Source organism: Musca autumnalis, unplaced genomic scaffold (assembly GCF_047663935.1).
Source record: "Musca autumnalis isolate F117 unplaced genomic scaffold, ASM4766393v1 scaffold_1, whole genome shotgun sequence".
In the NCBI taxonomy this organism is placed as follows: domain Eukaryota; kingdom Metazoa; phylum Arthropoda; class Insecta; order Diptera; family Muscidae; genus Musca; species Musca autumnalis.
The window spans coordinates 56035480-56059436 of record NW_027411644.1 but is presented as its reverse complement, the minus strand read 5'-3'; the positions used below and the strand labels follow the sequence as shown (position 1 = coordinate 56059436).

General features: G+C 40.8%; 1 protein-coding gene across 9 annotated transcripts in view; it reads right to left on the bottom strand.

The window, feature by feature from the left end:
• The window catches only part of Tk (Tachykinin), a 118221-nt gene that overhangs the window by 28998 nt on the left and 65266 nt on the right, over positions 1-23957 (bottom strand). The gene's annotated exons all lie outside the window — the stretch shown is intronic.

Here is a 23957-nt window from a genome sequence, read left to right as displayed (position 1 = left end):
ACAAAGTCTTCTATGAATAGTGGATCTTCTGACAAGGTCATCTATAGAGAGGGGACCTTCTGACGAAGCCTCCTATAGGTAGTGCATTTTCTGACGAGGTCTCCTACAAATATAGAACCTTCTGACGAGGTCTCCTACAGATAGATGTCCCTCTGACGAGGTCTCCTTTGGATAAGATTACTTTCTAATGAGGTCTCCTCTAGTTAGGTTATTATCTTACGATATCTGCTCCAGATAGAGGACCTTCTTACGAGGTCTCCTATATGTAGGAACCTTCTGACGAGGTCTCCTATATCTGGAGGATCCTCTGACGAGGCCTTTTATAGAAAGAAGACTTTCAGACGAGGTAGCCTATAGATAGAGGTCCTTCTGACCAGGTCTTCTATAGATAGGAACCTTCCGGCGACGTCTCTTATAAAGTGTACGAGGTCTCCTTCTGTTTGACCTTCTGTCGAGTTATCCTATAGATAGGTGGCCTTCTGACGAGGTCTTCTACATAGGGATGATCGTCAGATAAGGCCTACTATAGATAGCAGTCTTGCTGCCGAGGTCACCTGCAGACAGATAACTTTTTGACGACATCTCCTGTAGATGGAGGATCTTCTGACGAGGTCTCCTATAAATAAAGAATCTTTTGACAATATATCCGTCCGAAGATGTTTCCTACAAAAAGACGATCGTCTACTGAGGTATCCTGTAGATAGAGGAACTTCTGGCGAGGTTTACTATATATAGATGACCTTCTATCGGGGTCTTCTATAGATGGAGAACCTTCTGCCGAGTGCTCCTATAGATAGGAGACCTTTGATGATGTCTCCTATAGATGAATCCTCTATCTATAGGACGAGGTTTCATATAGATAGGGGACCTCCTATAGATACAGGACTTTCTGAGGAGGTCTCCTGTAAATAGATGAACTAGTGACGAGGTCTCCTACTGATAGAGGATTTTCTAACAGGGTCTTCTATAGATAGAGAACCATCTGATGAAGTATCTTATAGATAGAGGACTTTCTGACGGAGTCTCCTATAGATAGGGGACCCTCTGCCGAGGTTTCCTATAGTTAGACGACTTTTGTACGAAGTCTCCTATAGATATACGAGCTTCTGACGAGGTCTTCTGCAGATAGAATACCTTCTAGTGAGGTCGTCTACAGATAGAAAACCTTTTTATGAGGTCTTCTATAGATAGAAGAGCTTCCGACGAGGACCTCCTAACGAGGTCTCCTATAGATAGAGGAACTTCTGAGGGGGACTCCTATAGGTAGATGAGCTTCTGCACAAGTCTTTTACATATAGAGGACCTTTTTAAGAGATCTTCTAGCATTCGATGACGGATAAAACCCTTATGACGAGACCTTCTAAATATAGAAACCTTTTGATGAGGACTTCTACCGATAGAGGTCCTTCTTAAGAGGTCTCCTATAGATAGAGGAATTTCTGACATGATCTCCATAGACATAGACTCATCTGAAGAGGTCTCCTATATATAGGGGACTTTCTTAAGATATAGTCTGTAGATGGAGGACCTTCTGACCTTCTGGTCTCCTATAAAAGGAAGATGACGAGGTCTCCTTATTACGAGTTATCCTGTAGATAGAGGACTTCTGGCGAGGTCTTCTATAGATGGAAGACCTTCTGACGAGGTCTTCTATAGATAGAAGACCTTCTGACGAGGTATCCTATGGAAGAAGGGCCTTCTAAAAATGTCTTTTATATATAGAGGATCATCTTACGAGGTATTCTTTAGACAGAGGACCACATGACAAGGTCTCCTGTATAAAGATGACCTTCTGACAATGTCTCTTATATATGGAGGACATTCTGACGAGATATCTTATTGATAGATGGCCTTCTAACGAGGTCACCTATGTACAGAGGATCTTCTGACTGACCTTCTATAGATAGAGGGCCTTCGGAAGATGCCTCCTATAGATAGAGGATCTTCTGACGAGGTCTGAGATCTCCTATTTATAGAGGACCTTATGACGAGGTCTGCTATAGATGGAGAAACTTCTGACGATGTCTCCTATAGATACAGGACCTTCTGGCGAGGTCATCTACATATGGAGGATCTTCTGACGAGGTCTCATATGGATAGAAGACCATCTAACGAGGTCTTCTGTAGACGGAGGACTTCTTGACAAGGTCTCCTATAGAAAGAGGACCTTCCGACGAGATCTGAGTTCTTTATGACGAGGTCTGCTAAAAATAGAGAAACTTCTGACAAAGTCTCCTATAGATAGAGGACCTTCTGACGAGGTCTCCTTTGGATAAATTAACCCCTGTCGAGGTCTCGTATAAATAGAGGAATCTCTGACAAGTTATCCTATAGATAGTGGACCTTCTGACAAGTTATTCTATAGATAGAGGACCTTCTGACTAGGTGTCCTATATATAGATGACCTTCTGACGAGGTCTCCTATAGCGAGATGACCATCTGATGAGGTCTCCTTTAAATAGGGGGCCTTCTGACGAAGTCTCCTTCTGACGATGTCTCCTATAGATTGAGGACCTTCTGACGAGGTCTTCTATAGATGTAGTACCTTCTGACGAGATCTCCTGTAGATAGAGGATTTTCTCACCTGGTCTCCTATAAATAGAGGAACTTCTGACTGGGTTTCATACAGATAGTGGATCATTTTGCGAGGTCTCCTATAGATAGATGACCTTCTGGCGAGGTTTCCTATATATAGAGGAACTTCTGACGGGGTCTCTTACAAAAAGATGACATTCCGACGAGGTCTCCTAAAAATATATGATCTTCATACGAAGTCTCCTGTATAAAGAGCACCTTCTGGCGAGGTCTCGTACAAATGGAGTGACTTCTAACGAGGTCTCCTATAGATGGAGGACCTTCTGGCGAGGTAATCTACATATAGATGGAGGACCTTTTGACCTTCTGACGAGGTCTCCTAAAAATATATGATCTTCATACGAAGTCTCCTGTATAAAGAGGACCTTCTGTCGAGGTCTCTTACAAATGGAGTGACATCTGACGAGGTCTCCTATAGTTAGAGGAACTTCTGACGAGGTCTCCTATAGACGCAGGACTTTCTGGGGTGGTCATCTACATATAGAGAATCTTCTGACGAGGTCTCCAATAGATGGAGGACCTTTTGACAAGATCTCCTGTAGATAGAGGACCTTCTGATGAGGTTTCATGTAGATAGAGGACCTTCCGACAAGTTTCCTATGGGTAGAAGCTCTTCCGACGAGGTCTCATATAGATAGATGACTTTCGGAAGAGGTCTCCTATAGAAGGAAGACACTCTGAAGATGTCTCCTGTAGATAGAGGACTTTCTGACGAGGTCTCCTGTGGCTGTTCGGGCGAGGTCTCCTATTTATAGAGGAACTTCTGACGAAGTCTACTATAGACGGATAAACTTTTCACGAGGGCTCCTCCTAATACCGTCTGAACATGCCTTTTATAGATAGACGAGCTTCTGACGAGGTCTTCTGCAGATAGAATACCTTCTAGTGAGGTCGTCTACAGATAGAAAACCTTTTTATGAGGTCTTCTATAGATAGAAGAGCTTCCGACGAGGACCTCCTAACGAGGTCTCCTATAGATAGAGGAACTTCTGAGGGGGACTCCTATAGGTAGATGAGCTTCTGCACAAGTCTTTTACATATAGAGGACCTTTTTAAGAGATCTTCTAGCATTCGATGACGGATAAAACCCTTATGACGAGACCTTCTAAATATAGAAACCTTTTGATGAGGACTTCTACCGATAGAGGTCCTTCTTAAGAGGTCTCCTATAGATAGAGGAATTTCTGACATGATCTCCATAGACATAGACTCATCTGAAGAGGTCTCCTATATATAGGGGACTTTCTTAAGATATAGTCTGTAGATGGAGGACCTTCTGACCTTCTGGTCTCCTATAAAAGGAAGATGACGAGGTCTCCTTATTACGAGTTATCCTGTAGATAGAGGACTTCTGGCGAGGTCTTCTATAGATGGAAGACCTTCTGACGAGGTCTTCTATAGATAGAAGACCTTCTGACGAGGTATCCTATGGAAGAAGGGCCTTCTAAAAATGTCTTTTATATATAGAGGATCATCTTACGAGGTATTCTTTAGACAGAGGACCACATGACAAGGTCTCCTATATAAAGATGACCTTCTGACAATGTCTCTTATATATGGAGGACATTCTGACGAGATATCTTATTGATAGATGGCCTTCTAACGAGGTCACCTATGTACAGAGGATCTTCTGACTGACCTTCTATAGATAGAGGGCCTTCGGAAGATGCCTCCTATAGATAGAGGATCTTCTGACGAGGTCTGAGATCTCCTATTTATAGAGGACCTTATGACGAGGTCTGCTATAGATGGAGAAACTTCTGACGATGTCTCCTATAGATACAGGACCTTCTGGCGAGGTCATCTACATATGGAGGATCTTCTGACGAGGTCTCATATGGATAGAAGACCATCTAACGAGGTCTTCTGTAGACGGAGGACCTCTTGACAAGGTCTCCTATAGAAAGAGGACCTTCCGACGAGATCTGAGTTCTTTATGACGAGGTCTGCTAAAAATAGAGAAACTTCTGACAAAGTCTCCTATAGATAGAGGACCTTCTGACGAGGTCTCCTTTGGATAAATTAACCCCTGTCGAGGTCTCGTATAAATAGAGGAATCTCTGACAAGTTATCCTATAGATAGTGGACCTTCTGACAAGTTATTCTATAGATAGAGGACCTTCTGACTAGGTGTCCTATATATAGATGACCTTCTGACGAGGTCTCCTATAGCGAGATGACCATCTGATGAGGTCTCCTTTAAATAGGGGGCCTTCTGACGAAGTCTCCTTCTGACGATGTCTCCTATAGATTGAGGACCTTCTGACGAGGTCTTCTATAGATGTAGTACCTTCTGACGAGATCTCCTGTAGATAGAGGATTTTCTCACCTGGTCTCCTATAAATAGAGGAACTTCTGACTGGGTTTCATACAGATAGTGGATCATTTTGCGAGGTCTCCTATAGATAGATGACCTTCTGGCGAGGTTTCCTATATATAGAGGAACTTCTGACGGGGTCTCTTACAAAAAGATGACATTCCGACGAGGTCTCCTAAAAATATATGATCTTCATACGAAGTCTCCTGTATAAAGAGCACCTTCTGGCGAGGTCTCGTACAAATGGAGTGACTTCTAACGAGGTCTCCTATAGATGGAGGACCTTCTGGCGAGGTAATCTACATATAGATGGAGGACCTTTTGACCTTCTGACGAGGTCTCCTAAAAATATATGATCTTCATACGAAGTCTCCTGTATAAAGAGGACCTTCTGTCGAGGTCTCTTACAAATGGAGTGACATCTGACGAGGTCTCCTATAGTTAGAGGAACTTCTGACGAGGTCTCCTATAGACGCAGGACTTTCTGGGGTGGTCATCTACATATAGAGAATCTTCTGACGAGGTCTCCAATAGATGGAGGACCTTTTGACAAGATCTCCTGTAGATAGAGGACCTTCTGATGAGGTTTCATGTAGATAGAGGACCTTCCGACAAGTTTCCTATGGGTAGAAGCTCTTCCGACGAGGTCTCATATAGATAGATGACTTTCGGAAGAGGTCTCCTATAGAAGGAAGACACTCTGAAGATGTCTCCTGTAGATAGAGGACTTTCTGACGAGGTCTCCTGTGGCTGTTCGGGCGAGGTCTCCTATTTATAGAGGAACTTCTGACGAAGTCTACTATAGACGGATAAACTTTTCACGAGGGCTCCTCCTAATACCGTCTGAACATGCCTTTTATAGATAGACGAGCTTCTGACGAGGTCTTCTGCAGATAGAATACCTTCTAGTGAGGTCGTCTACAGATAGAAAACCTTTTTATGAGGTCTTCTATAGATAGAAGAGCTTCCGACGAGGACCTCCTAACGAGGTCTCCTATAGATAGAGGAACTTCTGAGGGGGACTCCTATAGGTAGATGAGCTTCTGCACAAGTCTTTTACATATAGAGGACCTTTTTAAGAGATCTTCTAGCATTCGATGACGGATAAAACCCTTATGACGAGACCTTCTAAATATAGAAACCTTTTGATGAGGACTTCTACCGATAGAGGTCCTTCTTAAGAGGTCTCCTATAGATAGAGGAATTTCTGACATGATCTCCATAGACATAGACTCATCTGAAGAGGTCTCCTATATATAGGGGACTTTCTTAAGATATAGTCTGTAGATGGAGGACCTTCTGACCTTCTGGTCTCCTATAAAAGGAAGATGACGAGGTCTCCTTATTACGAGTTATCCTGTAGATAGAGGACTTCTGGCGAGGTCTTCTATAGATGGAAGACCTTCTGACGAGGTCTTCTATAGATAGAAGACCTTCTGACGAGGTATCCTATGGAAGAAGGGCCTTCTAAAAATGTCTTTTATATATAGAGGATCATCTTACGAGGTATTCTTTAGACAGAGGACCACATGACAAGGTCTCCTATATAAAGATGACCTTCTGACAATGTCTCTTATATATGGAGGACATTCTGACGAGATATCTTATTGATAGATGGCCTTCTAACGAGGTCACCTATGTACAGAGGATCTTCTGACTGACCTTCTATAGATAGAGGGCCTTCGGAAGATGCCTCCTATAGATAGAGGATCTTCTGACGAGGTCTGAGATCTCCTATTTATAGAGGACCTTATGACGAGGTCTGCTATAGATGGAGAAACTTCTGACGATGTCTCCTATAGATACAGGACCTTCTGGCGAGGTCATCTACATATGGAGGATCTTCTGACGAGGTCTCATATGGATAGAAGACCATCTAACGAGGTCTTCTGTAGACGGAGGACCTCTTGACAAGGTCTCCTATAGAAAGAGGACCTTCCGACGAGATCTGAGTTCTTTATGACGAGGTCTGCTAAAAATAGAGAAACTTCTGACAAAGTCTCCTATAGATAGAGGACCTTCTGACGAGGTCTCCTTTGGATAAATTAACCCCTGTCGAGGTCTCGTATAAATAGAGGAATCTCTGACAAGTTATCCTATAGATAGTGGACCTTCTGACAAGTTATTCTATAGATAGAGGACCTTCTGACTAGGTGTCCTATATATAGATGACCTTCTGACGAGGTCTCCTATAGCGAGATGACCATCTGATGAGGTCTCCTTTAAATAGGGGGCCTTCTGACGAAGTCTCCTTCTGACGATGTCTCCTATAGATTGAGGACCTTCTGACGAGGTCTTCTATAGATGTAGTACCTTCTGACGAGATCTCCTGTAGATAGAGGATTTTCTCACCTGGTCTCCTATAAATAGAGGAACTTCTGACTGGGTTTCATACAGATAGTGGATCATTTTGCGAGGTCTCCTATAGATAGATGACCTTCTGGCGAGGTTTCCTATATATAGAGGAACTTCTGACGGGGTCTCTTACAAAAAGATGACATTCCGACGAGGTCTCCTAAAAATATATGATCTTCATACGAAGTCTCCTGTATAAAGAGCACCTTCTGGCGAGGTCTCGTACAAATGGAGTGACTTCTAACGAGGTCTCCTATAGATGGAGGACCTTCTGGCGAGGTAATCTACATATAGATGGAGGACCTTTTGACCTTCTGACGAGGTCTCCTAAAAATATATGATCTTCATACGAAGTCTCCTGTATAAAGAGGACCTTCTGTCGAGGTCTCTTACAAATGGAGTGACATCTGACGAGGTCTCCTATAGTTAGAGGAACTTCTGACGAGGTCTCCTATAGACGCAGGACTTTCTGGGGTGGTCATCTACATATAGAGAATCTTCTGACGAGGTCTCCAATAGATGGAGGACCTTTTGACAAGATCTCCTGTAGATAGAGGACCTTCTGATGAGGTTTCATGTAGATAGAGGACCTTCCGACAAGTTTCCTATGGGTAGAAGCTCTTCCGACGAGGTCTCATATAGATAGATGACTTTCGGAAGAGGTCTCCTATAGAAGGAAGACACTCTGAAGATGTCTCCTGTAGATAGAGGACTTTCTGACGAGGTCTCCTGTGGCTGTTCGGGCGAGGTCTCCTATTTATAGAGGAACTTCTGACGAAGTCTACTATAGACGGATAAACTTTTCACGAGGGCTCCTCCTAATACCGTCTGAACATGCCTTTTATAGATAGAGGACCTTCGGAAGAGGTCTCCTATAGATAGAGGACCTCTGAAGAGGTCGATCAAAATGTGCCTCTTCGAAATAATGGATTTGGACCCATGTATGTTTGGACTAAATGCGTAACACACAATCTGGAGTGGATTTAACCCTGTCTCGAACGGATCAAGTGATTTGGTTCAGACTTCTTCGGATCCCTCTCACACAAAATTTCCATAAATTCAGAGTTTAAGATCATCTTTCAGAATGTTTTGAAATTTTTGCAGATAGGTATTCCTCGATGTCCATATTATGATGGTTCAATATAAGTCGGGATTACGTACTCACTTCCTTAGATAATGGTCTCAAGCTGTAAAAAACCCTTCCTGTACCAACTAAAATGATTTGATTTGACCGAAACTTGGCGCATTATAATATTTTCTTGAGACATAGATCAGGTTCGAATATGGACTATAACAGTGCACTCCTTCGGGCATCTTCCACACAACATGTCAACAATTTTCTTAAAAAAAGTACAATTTAAGATCAGCTCTCGGATTGTTTTAACATTTTTTGTAGCAGATTTTCCTTCCGTTCTCTGCTACGACGATATAGTTTTCAGAGGGGAGGTCCATACTTCCTGAAAAATGTCCTAAAAGTTAGAAAAAACTCTGCCTCGAGAATCAATTTGAAATGGTAATCGAAGGAGAAGTCCTGTTGGTCCCGTTTACAGCTTTATAATGTATTTCGTCGTCAAGTCAATTCTTCCGGACGAAATTGTTCAAAACCTCTAAACACCCTACAGCGACCAAATATAATAACTAATGAGCACGACGATACGAACTGTACATTGTATAATTTCTTTCAACAGTACATCAAGTTCCAAGAAGGTCTATGATGGATAAAACCTTCGGGTAAGTTCCTCACAAAACTTAAAAATGTTTGCTTAAGTACCGTTGTTTATGTTAATCCATTCCTTCAGGGGCCTCCTTCGTAAAAGTTTAACAATTTCGCGGTTTAATACAGTTTAGGGTCACTTCTAGAATCGAGTAAGAACGTTAATAGCTGGTAGTTTTTTGTAACCATAAACATATAAACCTGCCATCAACAAATACTCTCCCGTTATTTTAACGAGAGGCATGTCTCACCAATAAGTAGTTATTCTATGACCTCTATACCACTTGTAAAATTAGCTCAATTTATTTTCTCCGCACTGCATATTTTTATTTTGTACATTGGAAGTTCTAATTTGTAGGTAAACACCCTGTGCGACATTTCTTCCTGTACGAGAAAATGCGGCGACCATCAATGTTTTAGTTTATCAAAATGTCCTCTAAAACACCCTTTACTATGTAGAAAACAAACCCACGCTGCTGCCATTATCCACATTAACACAAATGGAAACTATAACTATCTGTTAAATTACAAACATTGACAGACTGGCGTGGCGTGGTGCATTGGCACCTGCAACCATAAACATACAAATTGAAATTGATTTATCGATGCAACAAGCATCAACCGCCTTGCTTCTCCCGCTAGGGTATTTCAGGCAGACTCAAAATGGTAACGCATGCTAAGACTTTATTGAGTACTTAAGAGGAGGAAAAAAAGAGAACATAAAGGCGCAAATGTTTGAAGTTTTATATTTTTTATTAAGAGTGCCCTACATAACCCCTAATACACGCACATACAAACAAACACCCCACACCACCCCACCATACATATGTATATCAATCAGTCAGTCAACGAGTCATTCTGCAAGTCATCCATCCATCCATCCATGCCCCAATATAAGTATTTGCCATTTCATTGCGGTGCCAATCTACATAAAGTTTGCCAATTGAAAAAATTGACGTGGCGACAATTCAATTCAATTTGAATCAATAATCAACAGGTTGTTGTCGTCGTCGTCGATCTTCTTTTGTTTATCATCCCAAGACAATGTTCTAAAAAGAGCGTTTTGTTGGTCAATACAACGGAATATGTTTTAAAGTCGGGGTAAATATTTATGTCTGCGAGTATTTATTATTATTAATTAATAAGTTAATTTATGCATCGTAGTGAACACAAAAGAGGTCTTCTGTTGCCTATAGAAGATCTCAAGAGACCTATTGTTGCCTATAGAAGACCTCAAGAGGTCTTCTGTTGCCTCTAAAAGACCTCAAGAGGTCTTCTGTTGCCTCTAGAAAACCTCAAGAGGTCTTCTGTTGCCTATAGAAGACCTCAAGATGTCTTCTGGTGTCTATAGAAGTCCACAAGAGTTGTTTTGTTGCCTATAGAAGTCTTCAAGAGGTCTTCTATTCCCTATAGAAAACTTCAAGAGGTCGTCTGTTGCCTATAGAAGACCTCAAGAGGTCTTCTATTGAGTATAGAAGACCTCAAGAGGTCTTCTGTTGCCTAACGAAGACCTCAGGAAGTTTTCTATTCCCTATAGAAGACCTCAAGAGGTCTTCTGTTGCCTATAGAAGACCTCAAGAGGTCTTCTGTTGCCTATAGAAGACCTCAAGAGGTCTTCTGTTGCCTATAGAAGACCTCAAGAGGTCTTCTGTTGCCTATAGAAGACCTCAAGAGGTCTTCTGTTGCCTATAGAAGACCTCAAGAGGTCTTCTGTTGCCTATAGAAGACCTCAAGACCTATTCCCTATCAAGAGGTCTTCTGTTGCCTATATAACACTTCAAGAGGTTTTATGTTGCATAAAGAAAACCTCAACAGGTCTTCTGTTGCACTATAGAAGACCTCAAGAGGCCTTCTGTTGCCTATATAACACTTCAAGAGGTCTTCTATTGCCTTTAGAAGATCTCAAGAGGCCTTTTGTTGCCTATAGAAGACCTCAAGAGATCTTCTGTTGCCTATAGAAGACCTCAAGAGGTCTTCTGTTGCCTAAAGAAAACCCCAAGAGGTCTTCTGTTGCCTATAGAAGACCTCAAGAGGTCTTCTGTTGCCTATAGAAGACCTCAAGAGGTATTTTGTTGCCTATAAGAGACCTCAAGAGGTCTTCTGTTGCATATAGAAAACCTAAAGAGGTCTTCTGACCTCAAGAGGTCTTCTGTTGCCCATAGAAGACCTCAAAAGGTCTTCTGTTGCCCATAGAAGACCTCAAAAGTTCTTCTGTTGAGTATAAAAAATCCCAAGACGTCGTCTTCTATTGCCTTTAGAAGATCTCAAGAGGCCTTTTGTTGCCTATAGAAGACCTCAAGAGATCTTCTGTTGCCTATAGAAGACCTCAAGAGGTCTTCTGTTGCCTAAAGAAAACCCCAAGAGGTCTTCTGTTGCCTATAGAAGACCTCAAGAGGCCCTCTGTTGCCTATAGAAGTCCTCAAGAGGTCTTCTATTGTTGCCTATAGAAGACCTCAAGAGGGCTTCTGTTGCCTATAGAAGACCTCAAGAGGGCTTCTGTTGCCTATATAAGACCTCCAGAGGTCTTCTATTGCCTATAGAGACCTCCAGAGGTCTACTTTTTCCTATAGAACACTTTAAGAGTTCTTATGTTGTCTATAGAAGACCCCAAGAGGTCTTCGGTTGCCTATAGAACACTTCAAGAGGTCTTCTGTTGCCTATAGAAAACCTCAACAGGTCTTCTGTTGCCTATAAAAGTCCTCAAGAAGTCTTCTGTCGCCTATAGAAGACCTCAAGAAACCTTCTGTTGCCCATAGAAGACCTCACTCAAGAGGTTGTCTGTTGCCAATAGTAGACCTCAAGAGATTATCTGTTTCCCACAGAAGACTTCTAGAAGTTTTATGTTGCTTGTGGAAGATAACAAGGGATCATCTGTTGCCCATAGAGGATCTCAAGAATTTTCTGTTGCATATAAATGACCTCAAAGAATCTTCGGTTGCCCTTAAATCAATAAAACATCTAGAGGTTTAATGTTGCCTATAGAAGACCTCATAAGATCTTTTTTGCCTTTAGGAGAGCTGCAGAGGTCTTCTGTTGTCTGTAGGAGACCTCAAGAAGTCATCTGTTGTCTAAAGAAGACCTCAAGAAATCTTCTATTATCCATAGAAGACCTCAAGATATCTTCTGTTGCCCAGAGAAGACCTCAAAAGTCTTCTTTTGCCTATAGAAGACGTCATGATGTTATCTGTAGACCTCAAGAGGTCTTCTGTTGCAGAGGAGAGACCTCAAGAATTTTCTGTTGCATATAAATGATATCAAATAGTCTTCGGTTGGCGTTAGAAGATCTCAGGCGGTCTTCACAGAAGACATCTTTAGGTCGTATGTTGCCTATAGAAGCCCGCACGAAGTCTTCTGTTGTCTATAGGAGACCTCAAGAAGTCATCTGTTTTCTAAAGAAGACCTCGAGAAGTCTTCCGTTACCTACAGAAGACCTTATTTTTTTCTTTTGGCTATAGGAGACATCAAGAAGTTATCTTTAGGCCATAGAAGACCGCAAGAGGTCTTCTGTTGCCCATAGAGGACTTCCTGAAGACCTCAACCAACAATAGATTACCTTCTAACGACGTGTTCTATAGATAAAGGACCTCTGACGAGGTCTCCTATAGATAGAGGACCTTCTGACGAGGTCTCCTATAGATAAATGACCTTCTAACTAGGTCTTCTCTAGACAGATTACCTTCTAGCGATGTTTCCTTTAGGCAGAGGACCTTGTGACGGGGACTCCTATAGATAAATGACCTTCTGACTAGGTCTTCTCTAGGCATATTACCTTCTAACGATGTGTCCTGTAGACAGAGGACCTTCTCACGAGGTCTCCTATAGATAGAGGACTTTCTGACGAGGACTCCTTTAGATAAATACGCTTCTTACTTGGTCTTCTCTAGATAGATTACCTTCTAACTATGTGCCCTGTAGACAGAGGTCCTTCTGACGAGTTCTCCTATAGATAAAAGACCTTCTGACGAGATCTCCTACACATAAATGGCCTTCTGACGAGGTTTCATATAAATTGTGGACCTTCTGCCGAAGTCTTCTATAGATAGAGGAAGGTCATAACCGTCTGGCCTTGGAGGACTTTAATGCTCATCGGAAATGACCAGAGGGCTATTGTGCAGTTAGCAGATTGATAGATCTACGTTTTGCACGGTCAACAAGGACGCCGTTACAAGAATTAGAGGGGACCATCGTCTCACCTGCTCTGACAAATGATGTCACCTGGCAACCCGTTGTTTTTCTTGGATCGAACAATCTCCCCATAATGGTCTTTATCAGCAGACCGGTCGGTTTCATCACCTCTGAACGCCGCATTTTCATCAATCATGGCAAGGTTAATTGGCTGAGTTTCAGAGAGATCACAAATCATGCTTCAGTTATCTGCCCAACCCTTCTGATGTTCGGGTAGCAGAAAGGACATTCCGAGGCATCATTACTGCTGCAGCCGCTCGCCATACACCAGCCGATAGAATAGCCGATGTGAGATCAAACTCCCCTTGATGAATTTCGTCCTACCAACCCCAGTGTCAGGAAGCTCACAAGCTCGAGTATCTCACTAAAGTTCTCATCGTTTCCGAAGTGTGGAAAATGGAAGGGGCTACTGAAGCCAGACAGCAAAGGTGAATCGTACACAGCGATTTCGCTTCTGTCGCCCGTAGCAAAGACCCATGAGGTTTTATTCCTCCTCAGCGTCATTAATAGCTTTCCAGTTTCGATCATCAGCATGGTTTCCGTAAGCAGCGCAGCACTACAACAGCGCTGCACGCCAGCTCCACACATATTAGTCGAGGACTTAAGCAGAGCAAGCCGTGTGAAAGAACGCTTTAGTTATCCGAATCTTTTCATACTGTCAAGAACTCCACGCTGTTTCAGGACATCGAGCAGACAACCCTCCGGCTAAGTTTGCAACGTTGGATAATTAATTATATGTGTGGACGCCAGTCGTATGTGGAATTCAGCAATAAAAAGTACAAGCCCCATAGAGTGAAACAGGAAGTTTCCGAAGGTGGGGTGATATCTCTAAAAATATTTAACCTCTACCTCTCTCTGCAAATGATTGTACGATTTTGACTTCAGAGGTACCTTCCTTAATGTCATTTGTGAAAGGCTGAACTCCTATTTGACTATGTAAATATCCGCCACTAAATCTACGGCCACTCAGTTCACCACATGGGTGGCAGAGGTGAGAACAGAGTTGAATGCCATGGTTGATGGTAGCAGAATTCGGACCACAAACTACGTCAAACTACATATAACGCGATAGGTCGGCCTGTGGTAAGATTAGCGGCGCCAGTTTGGTCCGCGAATATAAGTGCAACACAATGGAAAATTATTCAAACCTGTGAGAATGCCGCCCTGAGAACTGCAAGATAGTGCCTCCTCATGTCTTCAGTGGACCCTCTACATGGGAGACAAAGATTTTTTCAGTACAGCAACACAATGACATGCTTTCGTTGCAGTACTTCCTCGGGTCCTATTGTGAGAGCCATCCTAATCACCATATGGTGGATAGGGCACTTTTTGCTGGGTAGTGTTGCCCAGCCGTTTAAGGGTTAATCGAAAGAAATGTTGTAAAACTAACCGCTCTAGACATTGAGATATATAATATTGTGTGTACAGAACATTCAGCTGTATTTGGTATAGAGCATCTGTCAGAACGGTTAAATTGAAATTAGCCCTTTAATATTGAGATTAATTACACGAGTAAGTAGACTACATGGATTTGAATAAGAAGATAAATACCCATTGATAGCCTCTTTGTTGGCAAACTTCAAAAATGTCACTTTATCTTCGGCAGATTTTGTTATTTATTCTATAAACAGATAAATCTTCTTTGATTCCCCACCCGAAACCTAGCAAAAAAAAAGTTTTAAAATAAAATAAAGAAATTCACTCATAAGGCCCATCTGAGGTCTACAAACATACATATCTATATATGTAGTACATCTGCTACATAACATTTTCCCACGCAGTATTCTTTGCTGTTGTGTAACTGTTGTAATTTTATTCCGAATTTCCTCTTCTTGTCATTTGTCACTGGCCATTCATGCCGCTTTGAAGTTTAATCACACAAATTAACCAAACATATGGATTGCCTGTGATAAGCTGTTGTATGAGTGGCTCATCATATTGTATTTCATTCTATAGCCTATTTTCAAACAATCAATACTCAGCTAATTAAGTATCATCATCATGCTCATCATCATCATTGGTGTCCAAATGGGAAACAATTTAAAGACAAAAGTAAATTGAACAAATTTTCTTTTTTTCTCTCTCTCTCCCAATTTTGAGGCATGGAAATTAAAATTGGATTCAATTAAAATGTCGGCCAACATGGAAGACTTTGTAACACATATTTGTGGGTAAAAACAAAAACGAGATGACAGAAAATTGTAATGTTTATTTGTTTGAAGTGCATTAGGTTGGAACGAAGTGTTAATTAAAAAAAAAAAAACAGTTTTTTTATTAAACGAAAAAAGAAGTTCTGGCGGTTTCCAGCGAAAAATGTTAGGCATTTACAACCTCATATCTCTGTATCATAGCGCGTTGAGTTTCTATATAAGATTACATAAAATCTTAATTAAAAGGTGATTCCGTGGAAAAACCTCACGCACAAAATGATTTTAAAATTTGAATTAATCAGAAATATGGGCAATTTTATGAAGTCACTGTAAGCACATATATAATTGAAAATAAACTATAGAGCCACATGAGATAACTAAACTTACATAACATTTGTTTCTCACCAATTTTCTTTAATCTGAGAATCATAAAAATGTCGTAAACGTTTTTTTAATTATACATTCAAAATTTTTTCAAAGTGCTTAGTGCATGGCCTTTTTCAATATTTGAATAGAATTAACGTAATTCTAGTTTTTAGCATGCTGAAGATTATTCATTCGTTCAACAAGAAAAATTTTTTTTTGAATTTTTTTTACTTTCATAAATTTTTTCAGAAAAATATTTTTTTAATCGATTTGTGCGTGAGGACAATTCATTCGTCCAACAAAAAAAAATTTTTTTGAATTTTTTTTTCATTTCATGCATTTTTTCAAAAAAATAATTTTTTTTAAATCGATTCGTGCGTGAACTTTTTGTACAATTCAATGGAATGAACGTTAGTCTAGTGATTAATTGGCAAAAGTTCATTCATCCGCGCTACAGGAAATCATTTTTTAGAAACAAAATGTCGAAAAGTCATAACCCTAGTACATATGTTAATGAGCTTCATTATTTCAGTGACAGGTCCAATCAACCCAATCTACACCAGAAAAACGAGAATTCTACCTACATTACAAGAACACCAATTGGACGGGATTCTGGAACTTTTGGTGTAACAATGGATAATAAAATTATAGCCTTCAAATTTACTTAACTGCACTTTTGTAGTCAAGATCACAAAGTTTAGCCGATTTAAAATGTAAACATGATCTGAAAAGTGGCAGTCTAATAAGATTTCCACACGATCTGAGAAAACCACCAGAAGTCTTCTGTTCATGTTAGAGGACCTCAGAAGGTCTTCCGTTGATCTTAGAAGACCTCAAAAGATATTCTGTTGACCATCGAATACCTCACAAGGGATTATGTTGATCTTAGAACTCTCCAAGACTTCTTCTGTTGTCCTTACAAAACCTCAAGAGGTCTTCCGTTGACTTTAGAATACCTCAAAGGACTTCTGTTGAAAATATAAGACCATGAGAGTTCTTCTGCTTACCATAGAAGATCTCAAGAGATCTTTTGTTGACCCTTGAAGATCTCAAAAGTCTTTTGTTGACTCAAAAATATCTCAATGAGGCTCCTGTTGATCATAGAACACTTCAAATGGTCTTCTGTTGACTATATGAGTCCTCGTGAGGTCTTATTTTGACACTAGGGTACATCAAGAGATATTCTGTTGACCTCAGAAATTCTATTGGCCCAACAGGGTCTCAATTTGTCTTTGTTGGCCTTAAAAGACCTCAAAAGGTCTTCTGCTGGCCCCTGAAGACTTCAAAAGATCTTCTCTTGACCCTAGCTGACGTTAAGAGGTGTTGTACCCCAATAGGTCTTCTGTTGGCCCTTGAAGCTCTTTCTTCTTTTGACTATAGAAGTCCTCTAGAGGTATACTGTCAAAAAGTCTTCCTCTGACACTAGAATACCTCAAGAGATATTCTGTTGACCTTATAAGATCCCAAGTTGTCTTCTGCTGACATTAGAAGACCCCAAGTGGTCTTTTGTTGGCCTTACAGTACCCAAATGTGTCTTTTGTTGTCCTTAGAAGACATCAAGAGGTCTTCTGCTGACCCTGGAAGACCTTAAAAGATCTTTTGTTGACCCTAGGAGAGGTATTGTGTTTACTTTAGAAGACCACAATAGGGTTTCTGTTGGCTCTAGAAGTCCTCAAGAGTTTTTCTGTTGGCCTTAGATGACGTCAAGAGGTCTTCTATTGATCTTATAACACTTCAGGAGGAATTCTGTTGACTATAGAAGTCCTCTAGAGGTCTTCTGTTTACCCTGGAAGAAATCAAAAGGGTTTCTTTTGACACTAGAATATCTTCAGAGATATTATGTTGACCATAGAAGTTCCAAGAGGTCTTCTGTTGACCTTATAAGAATGAAGAGGTCTCAGGAGTTTTTTAAACCCTAGAAAACCCCAAGAGAAATCCTCTAGAGGTATTGTGTTTACCCTAGACATATTCTTATGTAGTCATTACAAGACCTCAAGTGGTCTTCTTTTGGCAAAATCCACATTTATATTTTGTTGTCTTTAGAAAAAACAAGGCATTCTGTTGATATTGGAATACCTCAAGAGAACTTCTGTTGACCATAGAAAACCTCAGAAGGGTTTTTAATAACCCCAAGATGTGTTCTGCTGACCTTAGAAGAGCCGAATCCGCCAAGATCCTCTAATAAAATTTCATCACGAGCCGAGAAGTGGTCTTTATCAGGATTTATGCCAACAGGTATTCATCTTTTGACACTAGAATATCTTCAGAGGTATTTTGTTGACCTTAGAAGATCCAAGAGGTCTTTTGTTGGCTTTAGAATAACCAAGTGGTCTTTTTTGGCCTTGGAACACCCTAATTAGTCATTTGATGTCCTTAGAAGTCCTCAAGATGTCTTCTGCTGACCCTGAAAGAACTGAAGAGGTCTTCTGTTGACCCTTGAAATCCTAAAGAAGTATTCTGTTGACCCTAGAAGACCTCAATAAATCGTTTGTTGATCTCAGAAACCCTCAGGAGGTCTTCTATTGTCCTAAAAAGACCTAAGAAGGTATTATTTTGATCGTAGAAGATATCTAAAGGGGTTCTGTTGACCGAAGAAGATCTCAACGTTTTTTTTCTGGCCTTAGAAGACCTCAGAAAGTTTTCCGTTGACATTAGATGGCCTCTACAGAAAAGTCTCCCTGTCAGCCCAATCCGTTGAGATCCCCTAAAAAAATTGCATCACGTTCCGAGAAGTGGACTTGATCTGGATTTACTCCAAATAGATCTTCTGTTGACCTTAAAATACCTCAGAAGGTCTTCTTTCGTTCTGAGCAGATCTCAGAAGATTGTCGGTTGACCTTATGTTTATCCTAGAAGTCCTAAAGAGGTTTTCTGTTGACCCTTAAAGTCCTCTAGAAATCTTAGAACACCTAAGGAGCTTAAGATGACCTCATTGTCTGTCTGTTGACATTAGACGGCTTCAAAAGAGCTTATAGAAGACCTGGACTTCTGTTGACCTTAGAAGACCGCAAGAGGTCTACCATTGATCTTAGAACACCTCAGAAGGTATTCTGTTGACCATAGAAAATCACAGAAAGATTTCTCTTGACCTATGAAACCTAAAGAGGTCTTCTGCTGGCCTAAGAGGTATTCTGCTGGCCTTAGAAGACCTCAAAAGGCATTCTGTTGATATTGGAAGATCTCAAGAGAACTTCTGTTGACCTTAGAAAACCTCAGAATGTGTTTTGATTTCCTGAGAGAACCTCAAGATGTCTTCTGCTGACCTTAGAAGAGGCGAATCCGCCAAGATCCTCTAATAAAATTTCATCACGAGCCGAAAAGTGGTCTTTATCAGGATTTATGTCAATAGGTATTCTTGTTGACCTTAGAAGGCCTTGTTTTGTCCTGAGCAGATCTCAGAAGATTGTCGGTTGCCTTAGAACATCTTGAGAGGTCTCTTAGAACACTTCAAAGGTTTTCTGTTGATCATAGAAGTCCTCAAGCGATATTCTGTTACCTTAGAGAGGTCTTATTTGATCTTAGAACAGGTCTCTTGAAGTCCCCAAGATGTCTTCTGTTGGTCAAAGAAGACCCCAAATATCTACTGTTGATCTTAGAGCACATCAAATCCTCAAAATGACTTCTGTTGACCTTAGTAAACCTCAGAAGGTCTCCCACGTTAGAAAACCTCAAGAGACCTTATGTTTAACCTAGCAGACTTTAAGAGGTCTTCTGCTAATCTTAGAACAACTCCGGAAGTTTTCTGTTGACCATAGGAGATCTCAAGATGTTTTCTGTTAATCTTATTACACCTAAGGACGTCTTTCGTTGAGTTTAGAAGGTATTCTGTTGGCCGCAGAAGACTTCAGAAGGATTTCCGTTGACCTAAGTATGTAGATCCCAAGAGGTCTTCTGTTGTACTTAGACGGACTTTTGCTGATCTTACAACACCCTAGGAGGTTTTCTGTTGACCTTAGAAGACCTGGAAGGGTCTTCTTTTGTGCTGAAAAGATTTCAGAAGTTCGTCGGTTCACTTTGGAACACCTTAAGAGGGGTTCTATTGATATCTTGATCATCGAAGACCTCAAGGGGTCTTCTTTTGACACTTGAAGTCCTCAAGAGGTTTTCTGCTGGCCAAAGAAGACCCCAAGTGTCTACTGTTGATCTTAGAGCACATCAAGATGTCTTCTCTTGACCCTCGAAGACCCCATGAGATCTTCAGTTAGCCCTTGAAGTCCTCAAAATGACTTATGCTGACCTTACTAAACCTCTGACGGTTTTCCTTTGACGTTAGAAAACCTAAAGAGGCCTTATGGTGAGCCTAGAAGACTTCAAGAGGTCTTCTGTTAATTTTAGTGCAACTCAGGAAGTTTTCTGTTGACCTAAGTAGATCCCAAGAGGTCTTCTGTTGGACTTGGAAGACCTCGAAAGGTCTTTTGCTGATCTTACAACACCTTAGGACGTTTTCTGTTGACCTTAGGAGACCTCAAAAGGTCTTCTTTTGTCCTGCAAAGATCTCAGAATTTAACCGGTTCACTTTGGAACACCTTAAGAAGTCTTCTATTGATATCTTGATCATCAAAGACCTCAAGGAGTCTTTTTTCACACTGTGGATCATCGAACACCTCTTGAAGTCCCCAAGAGGTCTTCTGTTGGCCAAAGAAGACCCCATATGTCTACTGTTGATCTTAGAGCACATCAAGGGATCTTCTGTTGACCTTCGAAGACCCGATGGGTCTTCTGTTAGCACTTGAAGTCCTCAAAATGACTTCTGTTGACCTTAGTAAACCTCAGAAGGTCTTCCTTCGACGTTAGAAAACCCCAGAGACCTTATGTTGAACCTAGAAGACTTCAAGAGGTCTTCAGTTGATCTTAGAACAACTCAGGACGTTTTCTGTTGAACATAGGAGATCTCAAGAGGTCTTTTGTTGATCTTATTACACTTAAGGACATCTTCTGTTGAGTTCAAAAGGTATTCTGTTGGCCGTAGAAGACTTCAGAAGGATTTCCGTTGACCTTAGTAGATTTCATGAGGTCTTCTGTTGTACTTAGAAGATCTCGAAAGGTCTTCTGCTGATCTTACAACACCTCAGGAGGTTTTCTGTTGACCTTAGAAAGCCTCAAAGGGTCTTCTTTTGTCCTAAAAATATCTCAGAAGGATGCCGGTTCACTTTGGAACACCTTATGATCACCGAAGGAGGTCTTTTTTCACACTGTGGATCATCGAACACCTCTTGAAGTTCCCAAGAAGTTTAAGAGGGCTTCTGTTAATCTTAGAACAACTCAGGAAGTTTTCTATTGACCATAGGAGATCTCAAGAGGCCTTCTGTTGATCTTAATACACCAAAGGGCATTTTCTGTTGAGTTTAGAAGGTATTCTGTTGGCCGTAGAAGACTTCAGAAGGATTTCCGTTGACTTAAGTAGATCCCAAGAGGTCTTCTGTTGGACTTAGAAGACCTTCAAAAGTCTTTTGCTGATCTTACAACACCTCAGGAGGTTTTCTGTTGACCTTAGAAGACCTCAAAGGGTCTTCCTTTGTACTGAAAAGATCTCGGAAGTTCGCCGGTTCTTCTATTGATATCTTTATCATCGAAGACCTCAAGAGATCTTTTTTGACACTGTGGATCATCGAACACCTCTTGAAGTCCCCAAGAGGTCTTCTGTTGGCCAAATAAGACCCCAGATGTCTACTGTTGATCTTACAGCACATCAAGAGGTCTTCTGTTGACCTTCGAAGACCCCAAGAGGTCTTCTTGAAGTCCTCAAAATGACTTCTGTTGACCTTAGTAAACCTCAGACGGTCTTCCTTTGACGTTAGAAAACCTCAAGAGGCCTTATGTTGCACCTAGAAGACTTCAAAAGGTCTTCTGTTAATCTTAGAACAACTCAGGAAGTTTTCTATTGACCATAGGAGATCTCAAGAGGTCTTCCGTTGATCTGTTACACCTAAGGACGTCTTCTGTTGAGTTTAGAAGATATTCTGTTGTACTTAGAAGACCTCGAAAGGTATTCTGCTGATCTTACAACACCTCAGGATGTTTTCTGTTGACTTAGAAGACCCCAGAAGGTTCTTTTTTTGCCCTGGAAAGATTTCAGAAGGTCGTCGGTTAACTTTGGAACACCTTAAGAGGTCTTCTATTGATATCTTGATCATCGAAGACCTCAAGAGGTCTTTTTTTGACACTGTGGATCATCGAAGACCCTAGATGTCTACTGTTGATCTTAGAGCACATCAAGAGGTCTTCTGTTAGCCCTTGAAGTCCTCAAAATGACTTCTGTTGACCTTAGTAAACCTCAGAAGGTCTTCCTTTGACGTTAGAAAACCTCAAGATGCCTTATGTTGAACCTAGAAGACTTTAAGAGGTCTTCTGTTGATCTTAGAACAACTCAGGAAGTTTTCTATTGACCATAGGAGATTTTAAGAGGCCTTCTGTTGGTCTTAATACACCTAAGGACATCTTCTGTTGAGTTTAGAAGGTATTCTGTTGGCCGTAGAAGACTTCAGAAAGATTTCCATTGACCTAAGTAGATGCCATGAAGTCTTCTGTTGATCTTACAACACCTAAGGAGGTTTTCTGTTGGCCTTAAAAGACCTCAAAGGGTCTTCTTTTGTCCTGAAAAGATTTCAGAAGGTCGTCGGTTTTCTTTGGAACACCTTAAGAGGTCTTCTATTGATATCTTGATCATCGAAGACCTCAAGAGGTCTTTTTTTGACAGTGTGGATCATCGAACACCTCTTTAAGTCTCCAAGAGGTTCACTTTTTAACACCTTAAGAGGTCTTCTATTGATATCTTGATCATCGAAGACCTCAAGAGGTCTTTTTTTTGACACTGTGGATCATCGAACACCTCTAGAAGTCCCCCAGATGTCTTCTGTTGGCCAAAGAAGACCCCAGATGTCTACTGTTGATCTTAGAGCACATCAAGAGGTCCTCTCGACCCCAAGAGGTCTTCAGTTAGTCCTTGAAGTCCTCAAAATGACTTCTGTTGACCTTAGTAAACCCCAGAAGGTCTTCCTTTGACGTTAGAAAACCCCAAGAGGCCTTATGTTGAACCTAGAAGACTTTAAGAGGTCTTCTGTTGATCTTAGAACAACTCAGGAAGTTTTCTATTGACCATAGGAGATCTCAAGGGGCCTTCTGTTGATATTTATACACCTAAGAACGCCTTCTGTTGAGTTTAGAAGATATTCTGTTGGCCGTTGAAGACTTCAGAAGGATTTCCGTTGACCTAAGTAGATCCCATGAGGTCTTCTGTTATACTTAGAAGACCTCGAAAGGTCTTCTGCTGATCTTACAACACCTCTGGAAGTTTTCTGTTGGCTTTAGAAGACCTCAAAAGGTCTTCTTTTGTTCTGAAAAGATTTCAGAAGATCGTCGGTTCACTTTGGAATACTTTAAGAGGTCTTCTATTGATATCTTGATCATCGAGGACCTCAAGAGGTCTTCTTTGGACACTAGAATACCTCACTGGTTGTTTTAGACAATTTGGAACATTATCTCAGGAAATAAGAACATGTCCAGGAAAAAAATTATACCATTGTTATAAGATCCTCCATGGCTATCTTCCGTGAAAATTTCAAAGAATTCTGAACAGCCCTAAAACTTCCATTAATCAATAATGTATGAACTTTTGTTGGGGAGATAACCAAAGCCGTGAGCCAATATAGTTAATCTCTGTATTGTGTGTACATATATCAAATCGGTTACCCCTATCGAGGGGATGCATTTGTTTATAACATATGTGGGATCTAATAATTTAGCTACAACGAGACATATTTTTCTCGTTTTAAAATAGGATATAAAACATTGGGCGCCACCATGGTGTTATGGTAACACACACTACACACTGACCGGGTAAGATTTCCAGGCCAGGCGACATCACATTTTCAACGCTGCCAAAAAAAACCCCGCTGTAGTGTGGGCGACATTTCCTCTCTTCAAGAGGCCTTGCTGATATGAAATTGGTTCCATATCATTGAGCAAATATGAATTGGGGTAAACTCCATGATATGAGTGAAGTCTTCCTTGTTCCTTGGGGGATGTTTGTGGGAACATATGTATGTATGTACGTAAAATGTCAAGAAGAACGTTAGGTTGTTAGTATAGAGGTTCATAAGAGTACCATAAAAGTCGACAAATAAATGATGATTTGTGAAGTAAACTTCTAAACACAGTCTATGGACTGCATGTCATTTCCACCTGGCAAACAATAAAACAGATGTGTAAGATTACAAATATAACAAATATTGAAAGTGAAACCAAAATATTATCTAATAAATTCCCGTCACAACTT